Genomic DNA, 22,631 nt, shown 5'->3' on the forward strand with positions numbered 1-22,631 from the left:
TGATAAATCTGACTATTAAGAATGGTTAAGGCTTTTGCGGCCGAAGTTTTCAGTGGCACTATTTTTCATGGCCAGATGCCGTGGATTTTTGGAATCCACGGCCTGCGAATCCACTGATCTGACACTGAATCTGATTATTGTTAAAAATGAGTGTTGGCACATATTTTATTTCAGTGATGACATCCATGTGCTCCAGATGAAAACAAAACAATTTCATAGAATTATTCATTCGCTACTATTAATACAAAATATTATATTTTCAACCTATTTTTCAAAATTGACCATAAACTAGAGAATGCTATTATCTTTAGCAGCCATCCCTTTCAAACTTTATCCTATTGGTAACATCTTCAATGTTTTCTTTAAAAACTCCCATTTTTCTGAACATTGTTCTCATATCTTTCAAAGTACGATTAGAATATGAAATAAATCACAACTTGGAATATTTTTGGCGAATCGGCAATATTAGCCACAACTTCCCTTTATCATGATTCAACAACCGCGAAGTCGTCAGTCTGATAGGCCAAAAGCGGTTACTTCCATGAAAACTTCCAGATATGGCAACGTTGACAATTGTCGAGGCAACACACGGCGCATCCAAAAACTTTCCTCTACGATTCAATCATGCGCGCTGTGATTTATCACCAAAAAGTGGAGATAGTTGCACTACTGGTTCTCTCAGCTTTCTACTGTGGGATCGCCTACTGTCAGCCCATTGAGATGGAATTGGTGGTGGAATTGGCTGTGACGTCAGGTAGCTTTAGTGACTTCCCTAGCGGAGTGTGCTTTTCTAAAATATTGCATAGATTCATAATGGGATCACCAATATATAATTAATGAATACATACAAGATGAAATCATTGAAAGAATATACCTGAAGCAGTTAACAAATCGTATTTATCATGTGCCTGATGAAAAGAACAATGGTGAGTGTGTTTTTATGTTGAAAAGTGTTTATATTTTCCATATACCTAAATTTTCGTCTTGTCGGTTTCAAAAGAAGACTTACATAAAATCAATAATGTGATCATACAAGAGGTAGAAGTGATAGAACAAAGGCTCTTTCATTAGTGCCAATTAATTTGGCCTGTATAATAAAAAATATGTCATTTTATTTCACTTGGTTCGGTAAATCGATTTTGTTAACCTACCAAGATTTTAGCAACTCTAAATTATTCAAAATATGGCTAACCAAACATATTTCAATACAATTCACTGATGATGATTCAACTTGAATCAATTCATCGGGTGCTAAATATATAGTGGTGATCATGAAAAACACAAGCAAATAATATGATGAGTGTCAATATCTGCTGTGAACTGAGCAATCCAGTGCGTTGTATGTCAGAAATGTATCATGAAAATGAGCGCGTATAATAAAAATTTGGTCTTCCTGGTTTCAAACCCGACCTTCTATCGATAGTTGATAATTTTGTAGCCTATGGTTGATGTGAAAAATCGATGATTAATGGTAGATTCCCTTCTTTGATGTCCTTTGTTCTGTCTTCGAAAGTAGTTATACTTTGGAATCCGATGATCACCAAACAAGGTGTGTCCGAAGCGTTGGTTGTTTTTATGGCCCATATGTCTGAAGATGTTTCACGTAATGATGGAACTTTATGGAGATCCCACATACGATAAGCCAATTTGAGTTTTGCATCAAGACCACTTTCGAACTTGTGTTCATTATCTGATGCCTTAGTTTCCATTCGATTTTGATGATTTCCAAATCAGCATCTACCTGACGTAGGTGTATACATGAGTTTCCAATTGATCGAACGATTATTGAAACAGTCCTTGTGTAGCATTCAATATACTTTCTTTGTAATCTCCAGCGAAACCCATTAAACACTTCAGCGGTAATTCACCAGTGAATAGGTGGATGGTTGCATCCACCATCATTTAGCTGTAAACAAAGTGTAAGAATTTGATTGGCCATATGAAATCATAGTTTTCATCGAAAATTCAAAAATATTATCCCTGGTGACAGCCACCTCTTCATCTCCCAACTCATAACGAATTTCTCCACAAAGAAAAGCAATTGCAATATCCGAGAGATCATTTTTTCGTTTCATCTTCAGGAGTGAACTTTCCTTTTATATGAATGAAACTTTTGGGATTATCAAGTATAACGTCTTGGTTATCAATTGCGATTCGAAGTTCATCTCAATTGCTGAACATTGGTGATCCATATAAATTATATGTATGTGTGTTCATGTGAACATGAAAACATGATCGAGTACGACTTCATCGAATATAATCAATGTCTTGATGTTATTGTTATTTCCTGATCTTATTTTCAATCGGTTTAAAGAATCTAAGATCTCCAACAGACAGCGTGGTGTCCTAACTGTTTAGCGTAAACTTGTGAAATTATATATTTTCTATCCAAACATTTTTTTTGTATTCCAGCTTTTGACTGCTCAAATCCTCGATGGTTTCGTTTATTATAGCGAAAACTGTCACAATAGTTATTCAATATTTTTGAGTTCCAAAATAATAAAAATCTCTCCTTCACTTCCCAAATCAAATCCAAAATGCGCACGGTGTGTTGGGTTTTTTACCGTCTCTATATTATATTATACTGCAATATAAGTGGATGAGTTTCACAATCGTAATGTTTATTGAAAGTGAGGATTTATGTACCTGATTCAATGGAAATATGTCATGACTGAACTCTGCCATGCTTACTACAAAGTTTGAATGTATCGGATCAATTTCACATATTGATCGTATCTCATATTTGAATTGGTATGCAGGTGGAAAATGTCATTAGCAAATTATATCGATTGGCATTTTGTCATAAAACAATCTTAACATAATATGCTTCTATGTGACTGTATTGATCTCTCCTACTTCATAAGCACCACATAGAATTTTGTGTGTATTTCTTGAATATAGGTGGAAGGTCTTTACTGAATTGAACTAACTAAATTGTTCGTTTCAGTTATATAATTAATAATTCACACTATTTCGGAGTCATTGTGTAATGAATATACATTTCAAAATCCAAACTGGTTTATTTTGATAGCAAACAACAGCTATTAGAAAACATATAGAAAGAAGTTGATACGTTCAATATACATGGTGATACATGAAAATATGCTACTTTCATAAACAATATTCTTCGAAGTGAAGTGCCACCTTTCACATCAATATTTAATTCAGAATTTTCGTCACGGTGGTTATGTCGATGTAAATTTGTAGATGCTTGGGTGACTTTTCCCAAACATATGCAGCACATGCGAATATTACTTTTTTGGTCAAATTTTCGAGCATAATTTTATCAATTTCTGTCAGAGTGCGAATATTTGAATACATCTTATATGAAGACCCCATCCCCTTAATGGTCAATGTTGGGGTTGAATCCATTTCATTTCAAAAATAATTCAGAGAAAAATATCAGGCACAAGTGACTACAGAAAACTGTGTTAAATTTTTGCTGATGATGATAGTTATATTTGCTTTTCACTTTAAATTTTTTTTAAAAGAATCAAGTCAATTCCATTGATGGGCGTGGATTTCTGGAATTATTGAATTATGTGACTTCGTTTTCACATTTTTTTCAATGCCACCTAATACCTTTCTTATCCACTTGTTTCATCTGGATCTACGTCTGGATCTGGATCTCGTATTGTCTTGGACCTGAAGAGGGTGACCTGTCACGCATGAAAATACCACGAAAGTATGGAATTTATATTTCATGTGCAAAATACTTGGGATCAATAACGGTTAGACGCCTCAAAGGTAGGGCATCGACCAGATTGTTGATTTGTATTGTTCTATGGATTTGAATGGTTTTAAATATAGTTTCAAATCATCAAAATATGGTTCTGGGTATATTCCACTATGAATTTCACTAGTTCAGACTTCCATTGTCTACTATATAAAATGATTTGAAATCCCTGAAACAACTGAAAAAGGAAAATTGAAAATGAATAGCTGAAAATAACAATTATATTAACGGAAATGAACCTGAAATGAAAGAATAGTGAAATAAAATACAAGTAAAAATAGAACAATTGAATAAATAAGAATAAAGAAATGAATAAAGAAATTAAAAATGAAAAGTGGAGAGATTACAAGTCACGTTAGTTCACGACGTTTCGATTGTTAGTATCTACAATCGTCTTCGGGTGATGACTGTAATGATTCCTCCGAGAGAAATTATAGTCGTTCGAGTACTTCCACTTATCCCCGCTTTCCATTTTCCGCTTCACTGGTTCTGTGGGAGATGGCCGTTTTGGCGGGAGTTGGCCATTTTTCGCTTGATGATGGGTTTCCATATGTTGCGTATTTCTACGCTGGCTTGGCTGAATACGTTGTTGAACAACATGTATGCGGCTTCCTTGGATTTTCTCCTAAACTATTGTTCCTCTCTGTGCTGATGTGCTGATAACGTCCGCCCACAAAGAAAGTACGCGGATGCCCCTCGAGAAACCGTTAGTGGCTGCTATTTTCTGTATTGTACGTCTTCCTTTTGTGAACCTTTTATGTGTTATAGGGAAAGTCAAAAGACGATGCACTAAAAAATTCAACCCAGCAAGTTTGTGCTGTCCACAGTGATGTGAACTGTCAGGAATATACCTGTACCTCCATATTGGCTCCTCATTACCAAAACGTCAAGAAATGGTAGTTGTCTCTTATTTTCTAACTCATACGTGAATTTTTTACATACCTTAATCACATACCTTAATTTGGCTAGGAAAATACCTCGACTTTTCTTTGGTTTCCATTTCGAATCTGCTCATGAACAGGTCTGCCAGGAAGAGGGACAAGGGGTTTCCCATGGCCGTTCCTTCCTGTTGTTCATAAAAGCAACCTCCTACCTGGAATCGATTCCGTTTCATACACAAATTAGTAAGAGAAACGAATTCATCGATTTCGTTATTATTGAAATTATTTCTCTCTAGTAATTCCCTGAGGTAGTAATTCCCGATTAATCGTCGATTTCGTTATTATTGAAATTATTTTTCTCTAGTAATTCTCTGAGGTAGTAGTAATTGTTATTGTAATATAGTTATTGATAATAACTATAATGTTTTATAAAACGGTGCCAATTTCCTATTTATAGCAATTTTATACACACATTGAAAACATTTCCGGGAGAAATGCAGTTTTATAATTTGTTTCTCCAAAACGTTTCCGCAACTAATATAAAATACATAATTGCTAGTTGGGTTCGGTGACGATAAGCGGACTTTTGATTCCATTGGTGGACTGAACTTTCTTCGAATAAGGATCCTCATCATGAATAAGCACATACAGTTCCTTACGAAGACGCTTTCTATGGCTATTTAATGCCTATTGTATGGCAAACCAGAAAGCGCAGGCGAGACAACGGCGGTGCAAAAAATGATCATATCGATAGCACTCATCGAAGATGTGCTGGAACAACTTCATATTGGCCGAGAAGTAGGTCAATTAGATCTCAAAACGAGTCTGGTGCGAGTTTGGAAGATATGCTATTGGGCATGTGTGCTTCAAAAATAGGCTTCACAACAAGGAGTTGGGGTGAATTTGGCACAATATTTATCGAAACTCCTTTGAAAGAGTCGCAAAAGTCTCAATTTTCCTTTTTCTGTGACTTACAATGGCAATAAATACTACATGTGATGTGATTATGTAAAGTAACTTGAGATTGCTAAAGGGCTAGTACCTACGGTAGCGGAGGTGTTTTTCAATAACGTAGTTGCCAGAAATATCTTCAGAGAAACATTCCGATAGATGATGAAATTTCGAGTCAGGTTTGTAGCAGAAATTGATACAATTATTAGAAATCAAGAAAACCCGTACGACCTCACTCCACCCACAGTGGGATGAAATTATGGAATGGTACCACAAACAACAATAAATAATGGAACAAACTGGTGATGATATTTTCTCTGACAAACAGAAGAGCGTTTATCTATCTATGCTAATAACTGGACAAGAAATGAAACTACCGTTAGACCTACTATTTGTTTCATCACCAAAATCAACCAAAACGCATACTCACTTTGTCACAGATATCAGTAAGCGACTGGGCAAAATCCATCGAGTTGCGAAACAATGTCTGCAAATTGCTAGCGATCGGATGGAAACCCAGTTAGACAAGACAGCGGTAAGCGTAGAGTTATCAACCGAAGCCGATTGTGGAGACTAACAATCGAAACGTTGTGACATAACTTGGTTTGAAATCTTTTAATTTCAATTTTTTTCATTTTTTGTTAATAATATTTTTAATTTTTCAATTTTCTTTTCAGCTTTTATTATTATTTCAATTTTCATCTGTTTGGTTGTTGCTTGTATGTTATTTCTTTTCAATTTCAGTTTTTTGTTCAATAAAATTGTTATTTCCGGTTAATCTTTTTGTTTTTCTTCAGGGTTATCAAATCAATTTATATTATATTAGACAATGAAAGTCCGAACTGATGAACTACACTATTAGATGATTTCATGTGTAGAATTCGAAACCTTTAGTGTAAAATGAATATATTGAACACACTTCTCACTCACCAGAGGGTTGATAAAATGTATCGGCACAAATACATTACTGAACGCACCAGATTTCTCGTGCTGTTTTCTATAACTTTATAGCCCAAAGGTTCAGAAATACATTTGCAAAAAATAAGAGAGTGGCAACTCCATTCTAGGAGATACTCAATCGATTTCTTTCCAATTTACTACTCGATCAACCTGAAACTCTTTCAACACCCGAAACATCCACTCACTCATCGAGAAACGCAAACATATTCACTTCATGTGGGTTTCACCAGATGTTGGTATATCCGGCAACGAAAGGGCCGACCAGTTGGCAAAGAATGCTATTTGCTGCTTGTGGAATTGGCCGCGGTGGTAGTGCGCCCGACTCACGATCGGAAGATCGTGGGTTCTATTCCCGCCTCGACCAGATATTTTTCTCGAAAGAATTGATCTGGTTGAAGCTGGAATGATTCTGCAACCGTGTTAGGAATCACACGTTAAAAGATAAGACCTCGTTAATCCATAGCTCGCACAAGTTTCTCAACTTCTGAGAGGTGTCGTTCGTATGGGGGCGACAGCTGATTAACGGAAGAACAGGTTTAACAGATTTAAACTAACTTACTCACAGATCATATAACAGTGTATTAGGAAGGATATCACTCTCCTATTACCATATATTCATCTATAAATTCTCGACGGTTGAATGAAAACCCTTAATCATTTTTGATTTTCATAATTATTAACAGATTTTTTCAAACCTATATATGTTGATAATCTGTGAATTTTTTGAAAAGATTTTGATTTTGATTTGAGGTTTTCCAGATTTCCAGGATTTCTAAAGGAATCAGTGTCACCATTTTTTGGATTTGAAAGTCGTGACTTTTTGGAATATTTTTTCTAACGTTTCGCTGGCGCGAGTAGCTAGCCTCCTTCAAAGATTTATACATCTTGAGTTGATAGGGTTAGGTGGAAGAACAGTTCAGTTATTGAATTTATTCGGGAACTGAACTGAACTGCGCCCTTCATTTTTAAAAAGGTTTCTGTTGATGTATTTTCTCAATCTTGTTTTTTTATATATTTTTTAAAAATAATAAAGGAGATTATTATTATTATTATAATTACATCTTCGATGACCGAAAATCATGGCTGCGTAAGGCCTGTTTATGTTGACTCCACAGGACGTTTGATGTGCTAATACCTATAGTTTGCTTGGGTAAATTACGTAAAGCGTTTTTATGTTGATCATCAACTACTCAAAATGTGAAAACCCCTAAGAAAGCTAGCCACTGGTGCCAGCGAAACGTCAGGAAGAAATTCCAAAAATGTAGTTTCGTCGTGGCCGTGGTAGTGGACGGATGTGCTGATAACGTCCGCCCACAAAGAAAGTACGCGGATGCCATGTGCTACCATGGGGCTCCGTTTTGTGTTGTGTGTTAGTCCATTTTGATAACGATCAAAATGTGTGAAAGTCTATTCTGAAGTGAAAAAATCAGGGTACCTCTTCATTCATGCCGGTATCCAGGCCGGGGTGGTTCGGATAACCACGTAAAGGAGGCTGTATATGTGAAAAAACCAAAAGGACTCCCGTGCAGAAGGCGACTTAATAAAAAAATTCAATTGTTCGAAAAAAAAGATTTGACAAGAAATTGGTGGCAGCATATGGCGTCATGCAAGACCGCTGCGCTCCCCGGCGAAGCTCCTGTCAACCTTGATAAGAGGAGCCTGGCCTAATGCGCCCGAGTGGAAAGCAATGGCCATATAAAATAGAAAGAGACAGAGAGAGGAATTCCAAAAATCAACGGCTTTCAAACCCAAAAAATAGTGACAATAAAAACCTTTTCATTTGAGTACCAGATGAATAATTTCAACAGTAATGTTTTAGACCATAATACTGAATATAAAATAAAGTTCTACTTGAATTGTGTAAGCATTGCATTGCATTCGATATCCTGTTATGATCTGTTGTAGAAATTTCAATAGAATCCGCCATTTATTTAATATATAATATTCATGTTTCAATGATATTTGCCGCGATCAAATGATGTATTTTTTCATTTATCACACTTTTTCAGAAAATTAATTTTTTATCATTCTTTCTGATCAAGTTTTGTACCTGTTGGAATAATTATTTATTTTCATTAATGAAACCATTTTTCATTATTATTATACTAATTAGTGTTCTTGAAAATATTATCATTATTATCATAATTTTTTTGTATAAAATAGTCATGAATCTGATTGGTAACTCAATCTCCAGGAGAAACCTCAATATCTGGAAACATCGATAGAAGGTTGGTGATTAGCTTTTATATAATTACTGATACTGAAAATGATCGACTGACTCAATTCATTTGATTCGACCGAAAGCAATATTTGGCAGGAGGTTCAACTGAAAGCATTTCAAATATCACTTGATGAAAATCCATAGTACTTTCATAAACTACACCTTACGATTTGGTCTTCACAAACGTGTTTTTCAAAAAATATATCATAACATGTTTCGCTATCAGAGTAGCTTTTTCTGATAGATTTTTTCAGAATTCTTCCATCCAAAGAAATTTTCTTGTGAATTCAACATTCAGAAAGTTATATTTTGATTGGTTTCTCATATTCCTTTATTCGAAAAATAATTTTCAAGCAAGTATCTTCTTCCTAGAAGTTATTTACTAATGATTTCTTCGAAATATATTCTAACTAAATCAAGATGTCATCCTCTTTTCAAATCAGGAAGGAGAACAGATTTCCCAAATCCATTTATTTGTCATAATTTATAGAGTTGAAAGTCATCCGACGGTTTCCGTATGGGTAATCCAAGTTTTCATTACTACGCTTCCCTTCTGATCATAAATCGTTTTATATTTGCTTCTAGCTTGATTGCTACCGGAGTGTTATTTATTTTAGCCAAATTTCCAAAACCCGCATTCGTGTACACACACAGGTGTAAAACACCCAACAATATTCAACGTCGGACCCATCCGGAATTGCTGTTCATTAGTTTCGAATTTGAAATTTGGTTTGTGGTTGGTCGACTAACTTTATAAGATTAAAATTTGAAGAACAAGAAAGGTGTATATTTCATCAATGCATGACTTTAATTTTGTTGTTCACAATTGATGGTTACTAGACACTAGAAAAGACAATCTTTGAATTATATAAAATTTCTTCAAATTTTCCTCGAAATCTTCATTTATTGTGGAGAAAAATCTCTAAAAAATCCGAACAAATCAATGTGTGATTTCTTTATTTCTTTGTCGAAAAATCAAGTCACTTCTTCATTTGTCAATTATGAAAATAAGTGAAAAATATATTTTGAGATTGTGAGAAGTGAAAAACATTGAAATTGAAGGTAGATAACAGACATAATAGAAATGTGAGTAGTTAATTTAAGCCGATTTCAAAACCTCCCCCCACCATTTTTAACTTCGAAATGACCTCTACATCACACGAAGCAGTCAACCTTGAAATGACCTCTACGTCACACGTGGTGATTTTGCCAAGGTGATTCTGAGGAGTTGTTTCGAGTATGATCTTGAACGACCTTGACCTACGTAAACGACGATGCAGGCAAGGTGACTTTGAGGTGGTGTTTTGAGTTTAACCTTGAATAACCTTCATTAATTCTCCATATTTTTGACAAGGTGACTTTGATCTCGAATAAACTCAAGCCAGTAACGCAGCTTTCTTGTTGTAGATGACTTTAAACGAATGTTTTGAGTTTGCCTTTGAACGACCCTGACCTAGAACGACCTTGACCTACGTAACGCGGCGATGCAAGCAAGGTGACTTTGAGGTTGTGTTTCGGGTTTGACTTTGAATGACCTGCACCAAATTCTGCAACTTTGTTGAATTCATTATGATGACACTTAAACACTTTTTTGTATTCAAATTTTTTTTAGTGATGGGTAAGTATATCTAAATATCCAGTTTGTTGTGGTGCCAATACTAAAATTGCGGATCCAGTCGTCACACCACTCACTATTTGTTTTATTATCGCTATGGCGATTTTTGCTTCTTATAATAACACTGTAGTCGTTACAACTAACGTAATTATAACTTTCAATTATATCTTCCCTATGAATAATATCTTTCAAGACATCTAGGTTTGCTTCCATCTCAAGTTACAATTTCATTAATGTTTTTAACACAATAGAAAAGGGTTTAGTACAACAACGAATGACGGCACGCTCATGTTGATTTAATGGCCATCGTTAACAGTAAATATTTACTGTTCACGATGGCTGTTGTAAAATGCATTGGTGCCACGTACGTAATTCTATTGACTACTATTGTGAAAATCCTGAACCGCGGCATAATTTGGAGTAGAAATAGGAGTGTATTGTGGGTTCAAATCCTACTATGTTGTAGATTGACGCTTATCTGTATCGCGGTATGATTTGGAGAAACCATACGCGCGTTTTAAATGTACATATCATACTACGTTATAGAGTAGCACTCATCTGTATAATGGTATAGAATGTAAATTCTAATTCGTCCTTCAGTTGGAAATAATTGCCAAACGATCATCTCCCACTAAACCAGTGAAGCGGGAAAAGGAAAGCAGAGATAAGTGAAAGTACTCAAATGACCTATGAATAGTCAGCTCGCGGAGGAATCGGTCCAGTCATCACCCGAAAACGAAAGTGGATACCTTACAATCGAAACTTGGCTTGGAATCTCTTAACTTTTTAATTTTTATTGTATTTATATTTTTTTCAATTTATTTCATTATTACTTGTATTTTACCTCACTAATTTTCATTTCAGGTTTTTGCTTAATATAATTGTTTTTTCAGCTATTCATTTTTATCCCTCTTCTTTGATTTTTTAATTCTTCTTTTTAGTTATTTCAGATATTTCAAATCATTTTGTATAATATTAGACAATGGAAGTTTGAACTGATGAAATTCATCATGAAACATTGTCAATCATCATCAAACAAACATTGGACAAGTTGAAAGACGTATTGAAGTATTTAGAAATTGTAAATTTAAAGAATTGTCATACAATGAACTCGTTCCTTGAACTACATCAATAGTTTATTTACTTATCATTACTATATATAAGTCACGGTATTTTTTTGGGGGGCTATCAGACACTGTTCTATTGAAGTCTCGCCCCGATCACGCAATTCGAAACTTGTTTCAAAAGGGGTGGATCCTGTCAACGTGATATGGCCATACCATGGTAATTTCCCCCTGACTATAACTTCATCGCATTTGTCATTCTAATATCGCTATTTATTCCACCCTGAATTTTTCTTACTGCTACGACACTTTGAAATATTTCAGCACTTTGAAATTTATTCGGACTTAGAATTTCGTATACTTCAGGTGTCACGTATTTCCTCAAACACTCCTGGAGGCGTGACCTAGTGAGCTTTTCAGAAGGATAATGTTTGCCTATCTACCGGTTTGGAAAATTGAGTTTTCACCTGTTTAGCTTTTAGCAAGTAGAAGTACCTCTTCATCATGATGCGATTGTTTTAATGTGGCTAGATGACAATTATCCAAACAAGTAGATAAGTAAGCGTTGTCCATTGGAATGACCCGCTGCATTACCGGATATGACACCCGTAGATTTTCGTTTGGATTGGTGAAATCTTAGGTTCGCATTACACAAACGCAGTCTTCTTCTAAGCTGATGGTTGAAATGGGAGGCGTTCCTAATGAAATTACCCCAGAAACATTCCATAGGTAATGAGTTTGTGAAAAAACTTTGTTTCTGTCAGAAAGTGAATAGTGACTGATTCGAACATCTACTGAAATAAAATGAGGTGCATTAGATTTTTTTTCAAATATTTATCGTTTGTTTGTGAATACTCAACTGATGTAAAACTATTAAATACTCAAAAACGGCTGATCGATTCACTAAATTGAAAAAAATTGTTGGATGTATAATTGAGATACCTATCAAAGTTTTGTTTGGAAAACAAATACGATAGCGCCCTCTTGAAGACAAGTGATTCAAGAATATTGCATTCTCCATCTCCTGAAGACGCAAACTTGGTTGGTGAAACGTTTATCAAGATGAGTATTCCAGTTCTGATGATCGGTGAAAGTGCTTGTTTTAGATTTGAACTGAATAATATAAATGTTTTCTTGATATCCTATCTGTATCTGTAGAGCAGGGAGGGTGAGTGTAAGCTCACAGCACTTAGGCCACATGTGACCCATTGTACATCCTCCCGAGGAGTTGTCCTCCTAGGTCATCGTCCATCCTGTCCTTTCCAGGAAGGTGGACAGGTCACTGTGAGACATCTCCTTTATATCGGCAGGTGTAGGCCAAGTAGGAGAAATCCTACTGTTAGGCGTAGATTTGTCCTGTCATTGCCAGAATTGATATCCTATTACATCGGGATCAAATTTTGTGTTTCACTTAAAAGTACCATCATCATTCATACAGTCCCTTTTTCCCATGAGTAGAAGTGTAAATAATAAATATTCTGTGTTCATATACTTTTCCAGAGCTTACATATAATGGGGAATCAGTTAAATTTTTTTTCTAGAATTAACACGTACATGCACTGTTTGGAGCCTTTGGTGTAGTAATTATTATAACTGGAGTTTTATCCCAACACAAAACCGATATTTTCAACACGACGATACGTGTTTCGATCACCAAGAAATCATCTTGAAGTGAGAGATTATCTTGAAGATGATCGATTAGTGATTGAAACACGTGTCGAGGTGTTAAAAATAACGGTTTGGTGTTTAGATTGAACTATTTATTTTTTATTCATTTTGTATATTACTGGAGTTTTTTCCAAACACCAAATCGTTATTTCAACCCCTCGAATCGTGTTTACATCACCAAGTGATCATTTCCAAGAGGAGGACACGTATCGATGTGTTGAAAAAAATCTCTAATAATATTCACTACTATACAAACGAATATTTATTGTGAGCTCAACCTTTTGAAAGTCGCCGCCACACCAATATAATTCTTCTTCGTTACATACTTCTGTAATCGGGACCTACAATTATTGAATGTATCAGGACTAAATAAGTAAACGAGTAAATATAAATGAAATAATTGGAGTAATTCTGTAGAACACAAAAAAAAATATATTCTTTGCCGCATTGTATAAATATTATAAGCTGAAATGTAGCGTGTTTCTATTTTCGGTGACCACACAATATATGTAACAAGAAAAATATCTGTTGCAGTAATTGATATTCATTTGATTTTTTTAATATCATTTCATAACGATATTGATGATGAACTGAAAGATGAAAATAATCCACAATTTCATTAAGGAAACGGAAACAATAGGATTGAATATTTTCATTAACCGAATAATGTTGGTACACAAAAATATACATTTAATTATATTTTATCTTCTTTAAATCCCAATTTTATAATGAAATTAAATAGTTTTGTTTGCTCCGTAACATGTGAAATATTTCCATATACCAGTGTGAACTCTGAAAATGATAGAAGATTGAAAAGGACACATATTATCATTGACAAACTGATATCATATTGATGAATACAATGAACAAGAATTTCAATTGAATATCAATTGAAGACGAAATGAAAAATAAAAAAGTTGGTGGTTGCGTTGGTGGATATCTGTTCACCTGGGCATTTTTTAAATTTTTCTACTTCATTGATTTCATTTCATTCATTATTTCATTTAAATTCAAGTTTGTCAAAACTGTGCCAATGTTTATTATTCTAAATCTTCATAGCACTCTACCAGAAAAAAATTGATACAATAATAACAGTTTTATGTCCCATAATTTGTCGAAATTCAACTTTGTCCTGAATAAACACATTTTTCAGGAGCTTGAAGAATTTAATTGGTGATTATTTCAAATACTGGTGTAACACGAAAACTAGAAGATCAAAGCTGGTTTTCGGTCTTTGCCCTATGAAGCCATCAATAGCATTGACCTTGACTGACGTCAAATGACATCAAGCTATGTGCATGGATAAATGACATTGAATATATGGCTTGATCCCGAGTGTTGAGTCTGTATTGAAAAAGCGATCATGAGTTTAGATCTTGCATGACGTCTGAGGTTTGACCTTGAAGGGCGTCTGAGTTCGGAAGGCGTGTCATAAAGTTTCTAAAGAATGAAAGGTATTGGTTTGCTTGTCCTACAAGCCGATCCCCTTGAGATGCAACAACATTGAAACATACATGTTCGCAGAACATATATGTTTCATGAAGAGTAATACTTATTGATTTTGCACAAGTACCACTTCAAAAATATTCTCCTTGGAGAACATTGCACAAATGATGCCAGATTTGCCTGCAGGTGGTCACCCTTTTCATAGCGAAATGAAATCCTGATTTTAGCTAGGATGCCTTTGTAACTTGATTTCTGTTTTATGATGAACATTGCACAAGGACTTTTCAATATAATTCAATACCCGTCATAACCCTACTGAAGGAAGTAGTTGATCTGACAGGTGTGTGCCATAAAAGCCTGCATGGGGGCTAAAAATGGATGAAATATCGGTGATAAAATCGTCTGATAAATCTGACTATTAAGAATGGTTAAGGCTTTTGCGGCCGAAGTTTTCAGTGGCACTATTTTTCATGGCCAGATGCCGTGGATTTTTGGAATCCACGGCCTGCGAATCCACTGATCTGACACTGAATCTGATTATTGTTAAAAATGAGTGTTGGCACATATTTTATTTCAGTGATGACATCCATGTGCTCCAGATGAAAACAAAACAATTTCATAGAATTATTCATTCGCTACTATTAATACAAAATATTATATTTTCAACCTATTTTTCAAAATTGACCATAAACTAGAGAATGCTATTATCTTTAGCAGCCATCCCTTTCAAACTTTATCCTATTGGTAACATCTTCAATGTTTTCTTTAAAAACTCCCATTTTTCTGAACATTGTTCTCATATCTTTCAAAGTACGATTAGAATATGAAATAAATCACAACTTGGAATATTTTTGGCGAATCGGCAATATTAGCCACAACTTCCCTTTATCATGATTCAACAACCGCGAAGTCGTCAGTCTGATAGGCCAAAAGCGGTTACTTCCATGAAAACTTCCAGATATGGCAACGTTGACAATTGTCGAGGCAACACACGGCGCATCCAAAAACTTTCCTCTACGATTCAATCATGCGCGCTGTGATTTATCACCAAAAAGTGGAGATAGTTGCACTACTGGTTCTCTCAGCTTTCTACTGTGGGATCGCCTACTGTCAGCCCATTGAGATGGAATTGGTGGTGGAATTGGCTGTGACGTCAGGTAGCTTTAGTGACTTCCCTAGCGGAGTGTGCTTTTCTAAAATATTGCATAGATTCATAATGGGATCACCAATATATAATTAATGAATACATACAAGATGAAATCATTGAAAGAATATACCTGAAGCAGTTAACAAATCGTATTTATCATGTGCCTGATGAAAAGAACAATGGTGAGTGTGTTTTTATGTTGAAAAGTGTTTATATTTTCCATATACCTAAATTTTCGTCTTGTCGGTTTCAAAAGAAGACTTACATAAAATCAATAATGTGATCATACAAGAGGTAGAAGTGATAGAACAAAGGCTCTTTCATTAGTGCCAATTAATTTGGCCTGTATAATAAAAAATATGTCATTTTATTTCACTTGGTTCGGTAAATCGATTTTGTTAACCTACCAAGATTTTAGCAACTCTAAATTATTCAAAATATGGCTAACCAAACATATTTCAATACAATTCACTGATGATGATTCAACTTGAATCAATTCATCGGGTGCTAAATATATAGTGGTGATCATGAAAAACACAAGCAAATAATATGATGAGTGTCAATATCTGCTGTGAACTGAGCAATCCAGTGCGTTGTATGTCAGAAATGTATCATGAAAATGAGCGCGTATAATAAAAATTTGGTCTTCCTGGTTTCAAACCCGACCTTCTATCGATAGTTGATAATTTTGTAGCCTATGGTTGATGTGAAAAATCGATGATTAATGGTAGATTCCCTTCTTTGATGTCCTTTGTTCTGTCTTCGAAAGTAGTTATACTTTGGAATCCGATGATCACCAAACAAGGTGTGTCCGAAGCGTTGGTTGTTTTTATGGCCCATATGTCTGAAGATGTTTCACGTAATGATGGAACTTTATGGAGATCCCACATACGATAAGCCAATTTGAGTTTTGCATCAAGACCACTTTCGAACTTGTGTTCATTATCTGATGCCTTAGTTTCCATTCGATTTTGATGATTTCCAAATCAGCATCTACCTGACGTAGGTGTATACATGAGTTTCCAATTGATCGAACGATTATTGAAACAGTCCTTGTGTAGCATTCAATATACTTTCTTTGTAATCTCCAGCGAAACCCATTAAACACTTCAGCGGTAATTCACCAGTGAATAGGTGGATGGTTGCATCCACCATCATTTAGCTGTAAACAAAGTGTAAGAATTTGATTGGCCATATGAAATCATAGTTTTCATCGAAAATTCAAAAATATTATCCCTGGTGACAGCCACCTCTTCATCTCCCAACTCATAACGAATTTCTCCACAAAGAAAAGCAATTGCAATATCCGAGAGATCATTTTTTCGTTTCATCTTCAGGAGTGAACTTTCCTTTTATATGAATGAAACTTTTGGGATTATCAAGTATAACGTCTTGGTTATCAATTGCGATTCGAAGTTCATCTCAATTGCTGAACATTGGTGATCCATATAAATTATATGTATGTGTGTTCATGTGAACATGAAAACATGATCGAGTACGACTTCATCGAATATAATCAATGTCTTGATGTTATTGTTATTTCCTGATCTTATTTTCAATCGGTTTAAAGAATCTAAGATCTCCAACAGACAGCGTGGTGTCCTAACTGTTTAGCGTAAACTTGTGAAATTATATATTTTCTATCCAAACATTTTTTTTGTATTCCAGCTTTTGACTGCTCAAATCCTCGATGGTTTCGTTTATTATAGCGAAAACTGTCACAATAGTTATTCAATATTTTTGAGTTCCAAAATAATAAAAATCTCTCCTTCACTTCCCAAATCAAATCCAAAATGCGCACGGTGTGTTGGGTTTTTTACCGTCTCTATATTATATTATACTGCAATATAAGTGGATGAGTTTCACAATCGTAATGTTTATTGAAAGTGAGGATTTATGTACCTGATTCAATGGAAATATGTCATGACTGAACTCTGCCATGCTTACTACAAAGTTTGAATGTATCGGATCAATTTCACATATTGATCGTATCTCATATTTGAATTGGTATGCAGGTGGAAAATGTCATTAGCAAATTATATCGATTGGCATTTTGTCATAAAACAATCTTAACATAATATGCTTCTATGTGACTGTATTGATCTCTCCTACTTCATAAGCACCACATAGAATTTTGTGTGTATTTCTTGAATATAGGTGGAAGGTCTTTACTGAATTGAACTAACTAAATTGTTCGTTTCAGTTATATAATTAATAATTCACACTATTTCGGAGTCATTGTGTAATGAATATACATTTCAAAATCCAAACTGGTTTATTTTGATAGCAAACAACAGCTATTAGAAAACATATAGAAAGAAGTTGATACGTTCAATATACATGGTGATACATGAAAATATGCTACTTTCATAAACAATATTCTTCGAAGTGAAGTGCCACCTTTCACATCAATATTTAATTCAGAATTTTCGTCACGGTGGTTATGTCGATGTAAATTTGTAGATGCTTGGGTGACTTTTCCCAAACATATGCAGCACATGCGAATATTACTTTTTTGGTCAAATTTTCGAGCATAATTTTATCAATTTCTGTCAGAGTGCGAATATTTGAATACATCTTATATGAAGACCCCATCCCCTTAATGGTCAATGTTGGGGTTGAATCCATTTTATTTCAAAAATAATTCAGAGAAAAATATCAGGCACAAGTGACTACAGAAAACTGTGTTAAATTTTTGCTGATGATGATAGTTATATTTGCTTTTCACTTTAAATTTTTTTTAAAAGAATCAAGTCAATTCCATTGATGGGCGTGGATTTCTGGAATTATTGAATTATGTGACTTCGTTTTCACATTTTTTTCAATGCCACCTAATACCTTTCTCATCCACTTGTTTCATCTGGATCTACGTCTGGATCTGGATCTCGTATTGTCTTGGACCTGAAGAGGGTGACCTGTCACGCATGAAAATACCACAAAAGTATGGAATTTATATTTCATGTGCAAAATACTTGGGATCAATAACGGTTAGACGCCTCAAAGGTAGGGCATCGACCAGATTGTTGATTTGTATTGTTCTATGGATTTGAATGGTTTTAAATATAGTTTCAAATCATCAAAATATGGTTCTGGGTATATTCCACTATGAATTTCACTAGTTCAGACTTCCATTGTCTACTATATAAAATGATTTGAAATCCCTGAAACAACTGAAAAAGGAAAATTGAAAATGAATAGCTGAAAATAACAATTATATTAACGGAAATGAACCTGAAATGAAAGAATAGTGAAATAAAATACAAGTAAAAATAGAACAATTGAATAAATAAGAATAAAGAAATGAATAAAGAAATTAAAAATGAAAAGTGGAGAGATTACAAGTCACGTTAGTTCACGACGTTTCGATTGTTAGTATCTACAATCGTCTTCGGGTGATGACTGTACTGATTCCTCCGAGAGAAATTATAGTCGTTCGAGTACTTTCACTTATCCCCGCTTTCCATTTTCCGCTTCACTGGTTCTGTGGGAGATGGCCGTTTTGGCGGGAGTTGGCCATTTTTCGCTTGATGATGGGTTTCCATATGTTGCGTATTTCTACGCTGGCTTGGCTGAATACGTTGTTGAACAACATGTATGCGGCTTCCTTGGATTTTCTCCTAAACTATTGTTCCTCTCTGTGCAAGATCTCAGCTTGGGACCAATCGATGTTGTGTTGATGGGTCCAAACATGGTCTGCTATTCCTGACTCGCTGGTTTTTCCTCGTTGTGTGTGTTTCTTGTGCTCGGCAATGCGAACATTCAATGGCCTCTTAGTTTCACCAACATAGGATTTTCCGCACTCACAGAGTATCCGGTAAATGCAATTCTTGGAATCGCAGTCCGCGTTTGGTGGCCTGGTTTTCGTGAGGCTGCTACGGATAGTGTTACCGGATCTGAAGCAGGTTCTGATGTTGTACTTGGAAAACATTCTTCTTATCCTCCCCGATAAGCCTCTGATGTAGGGAAGTGCAAGCACTGATTGTGACGGCTTCTCTTCCTTGCGAGGCTCCTGCTGTCTTTCAATCAAAGTTTTTCTTACCATCGCGTTGAAGTAGCCATTTCGTTGAAGATAATTTTTGATGATGTCTAGTTCCTTCTCGAGACCTTCCTTCGTATTACAAAGCCCAAAAGCACGGTCTAATAGAGTCTTGATGATTCCTCTTCTAGTCGATTGATGGTGGTTGGAATCGTGGTTCAGATACTGTACCGTATGATTGGTACAGTATCTGAACCACGCATGTTTCAGTGATAATCTGGTCATTAAATCTGGTCGAGTTCTCAATATCTGCCTGAACTTGCATTCTTGAACATTGTTTGAATTGTTTTTTTGCAATTTTCCAACAAATTTCTTCTGCATTCTTTCACATTTCAATCACTTCAGCCTCTGCTAATGCAATCTTTTCATCGAGTTCTTGAAGAGCTACTTTGTTAATGTTGATGTCTCGTTCACTATTCAACCAATTCGGACTCCCATTGTCTAATATAAATTGATTTGGAATCCCTGAAAAAAATTAAAAAGATCAACCGAAAATAACAATTTCATTAAACAAAAAACTGAAATTTCAAAGAAATAACATACAAGCAACAACAACAAAAAATTGAAATATTGATAAAAGCTGAAAGTTCAAAAAAATTAGTTATCACTCGAAGACGATTGTGAGTACTAACAATCGAAACGTCTTGACGTAACTTGGTTTGGAATCTTTTAATTTTTATTTTTCATTCTTTGTTAATAATATTTTTTTAATTTTTTTTAATTTTCAGCCTTTATTATTATTTCAATTTCTTATATTTTTTTTGTATGTTGCTTGTATATTATTTCTTTGTAATTTCAGTTTTTTGCTCGATGAAATTGTTATTTTCGATTATTCCATTTAATTTTTTTCAGGGATTTCAAATCAATGTATATTATATCAGACAATGGAAGTCCGAACGATGAAATACACCACGAAACATTGTCAACCACCTCCAAACAGTCTTGTTCACTGTTATCATATTCAACAATAGTCGTCTGTGCCTTCATGAGACGACCCTTTGCTTTTATTTTCATATTCCCACATTGTTGTAGTACACTTCGAAACGTGACAAGTTGTATCGATTGTTCAAATCGTTTGAAACCAGTAGAAAACGCATGGAAGATAAAGCTCTGTTTTCCCGCCAGCTCATACACTATTTGTGATGGGTCAGTCTTCATCGATTACTGTAGGTCGACCACTCCGAGGCTAATCTTCGATGGTGGAATCCCCGTAACGAAAATTCACAAATCAATGTCAATCAATGCGTTCATTAACATTATCATTGTCAAATGCTTGGTTTGTTTTTTGGACTGTTTCGGCAGCGTTTCAGTTCAATTTGAATTCGTAAAGAAAAATTGGCCGGATTACTAAATGACCTCATAGAGTAATAAGCTGAAAAGAGGCGAACAATTTAAATTTTGAAAAGTGAATACATTTTCATTGAGATATGTAGCTACAGAAACACATGACACAGAAACGGACCAAAATTTTGGAACAACTCAATTCAAAACTTTGTCACATCAGTCCTCAAATTACTATTGAAAATAATTTCCAAACTTTTATTCAGTATATTTCGAATCACAATATTCCAGTTCTCATTTTGGAAATGTTTCAATATCTCTAACCAATAGGTTAGTAATATGTAGTTTCGAAATTTGGTTCGGATCCTATATTCAAACAACCACATTTTGTCATTGATTACCGACCAATATCTGTCATTAGTAATATTGCAAAATTTTATGAAAAAAGTATAGCCAGCAGGTAACAAAATTAATCTCTCCCAAACAATTCGAGTTCAAGGCAAGAAGTTTCACTGAGGATGCACTGCATTATTTCACAAATGAAATTCACTAGCTCCTCAATAAAAATTATGAAATATTGGGTATCATTTTCGATTAAGCTAAAGCTTTCGACAGCATTTCACACGATAAACTTTTGGAATTTATCGAAAAAAAAATCTATCGTTAAAATAGAAAATAAGTTTAGTAAATCTTCGGAGGTCAAATAGAGTGTTCCTCAGGAAATAGCCCTTGGCCCTAAGTTATTCTTTCTCCAAATAAACGAAATGTGGAGGTAGGTTCATCTCATATTCAGACGATGCGGTTATCCTGTTTCATGGAAAAAATTGGCAAAAACACACGGAAAACACAGAAAAAGGTCAAATCAAGTCAAATGTTGGATGGAATGTAATCTCCTGAACTCAAAACACATTCGCTGCGTAAAATAATTAAGGGCTCTACTCCTGTGAGGGGCATATTTATTTTATTAAATAAGGTGTTTTGGGGCTGTATGCTATTCTAATGTTTTTTTTTTCATGTGAAAAGCAGTAATTATTGATTTATACAAAAATCAAGCTCGGACGCCTATTGGCGTCCTACGCACAGTACCAAAGTTTCAAGGATATATGCGGATGACGCCATATGGCGTTAGTGGGTGAAAATGGTCAAATGGAAAAAATACAACAACAAGTAAAAAAAAAATATAACCCTTTCAAATAAAAAAAAGAAACTTTTTTAAACAAAATTAAATTATATAACATTTGCCTTTTTTGGTCAACATATACAATTTTAGTCCATATTCCGCTTATTTGCTATGTACTGCTAGAACAATAGTCTACCTATCCACAAAACCATAGATTCGTCCAGAGAGAGATTTTTTCCGGGATAATATAGTTCCTTAATTTTTTTCATTGAAATAATTAATAACTGGTCTAACTTTATACAGACGGTCGTTTGATTCGGGTTGATTTGGATCCGGATTCGTAGAAAAATGCAAACTCCTGAGTATCACCAAAAATCTATCCCGGCTCATGTGATCCGAAAAACATTTGAAATTGAATAGCCGACTGGCCCTCCAATAGTCTTGGAGTTTGTTCAGTTTCACATTGCCCATATGATACATCAAACCAATAAACTTCAGGAGCTCT

Source organism: Leptinotarsa decemlineata, unplaced genomic scaffold (genome assembly GCF_025532065.1).
Source record: "Leptinotarsa decemlineata unplaced genomic scaffold, Ldec_3_MD MMD2_tig00004307_RagTag_RagTag, whole genome shotgun sequence".
In the NCBI taxonomy this organism is placed as follows: Eukaryota; Metazoa; Arthropoda; class Insecta; order Coleoptera; family Chrysomelidae; genus Leptinotarsa; species Leptinotarsa decemlineata.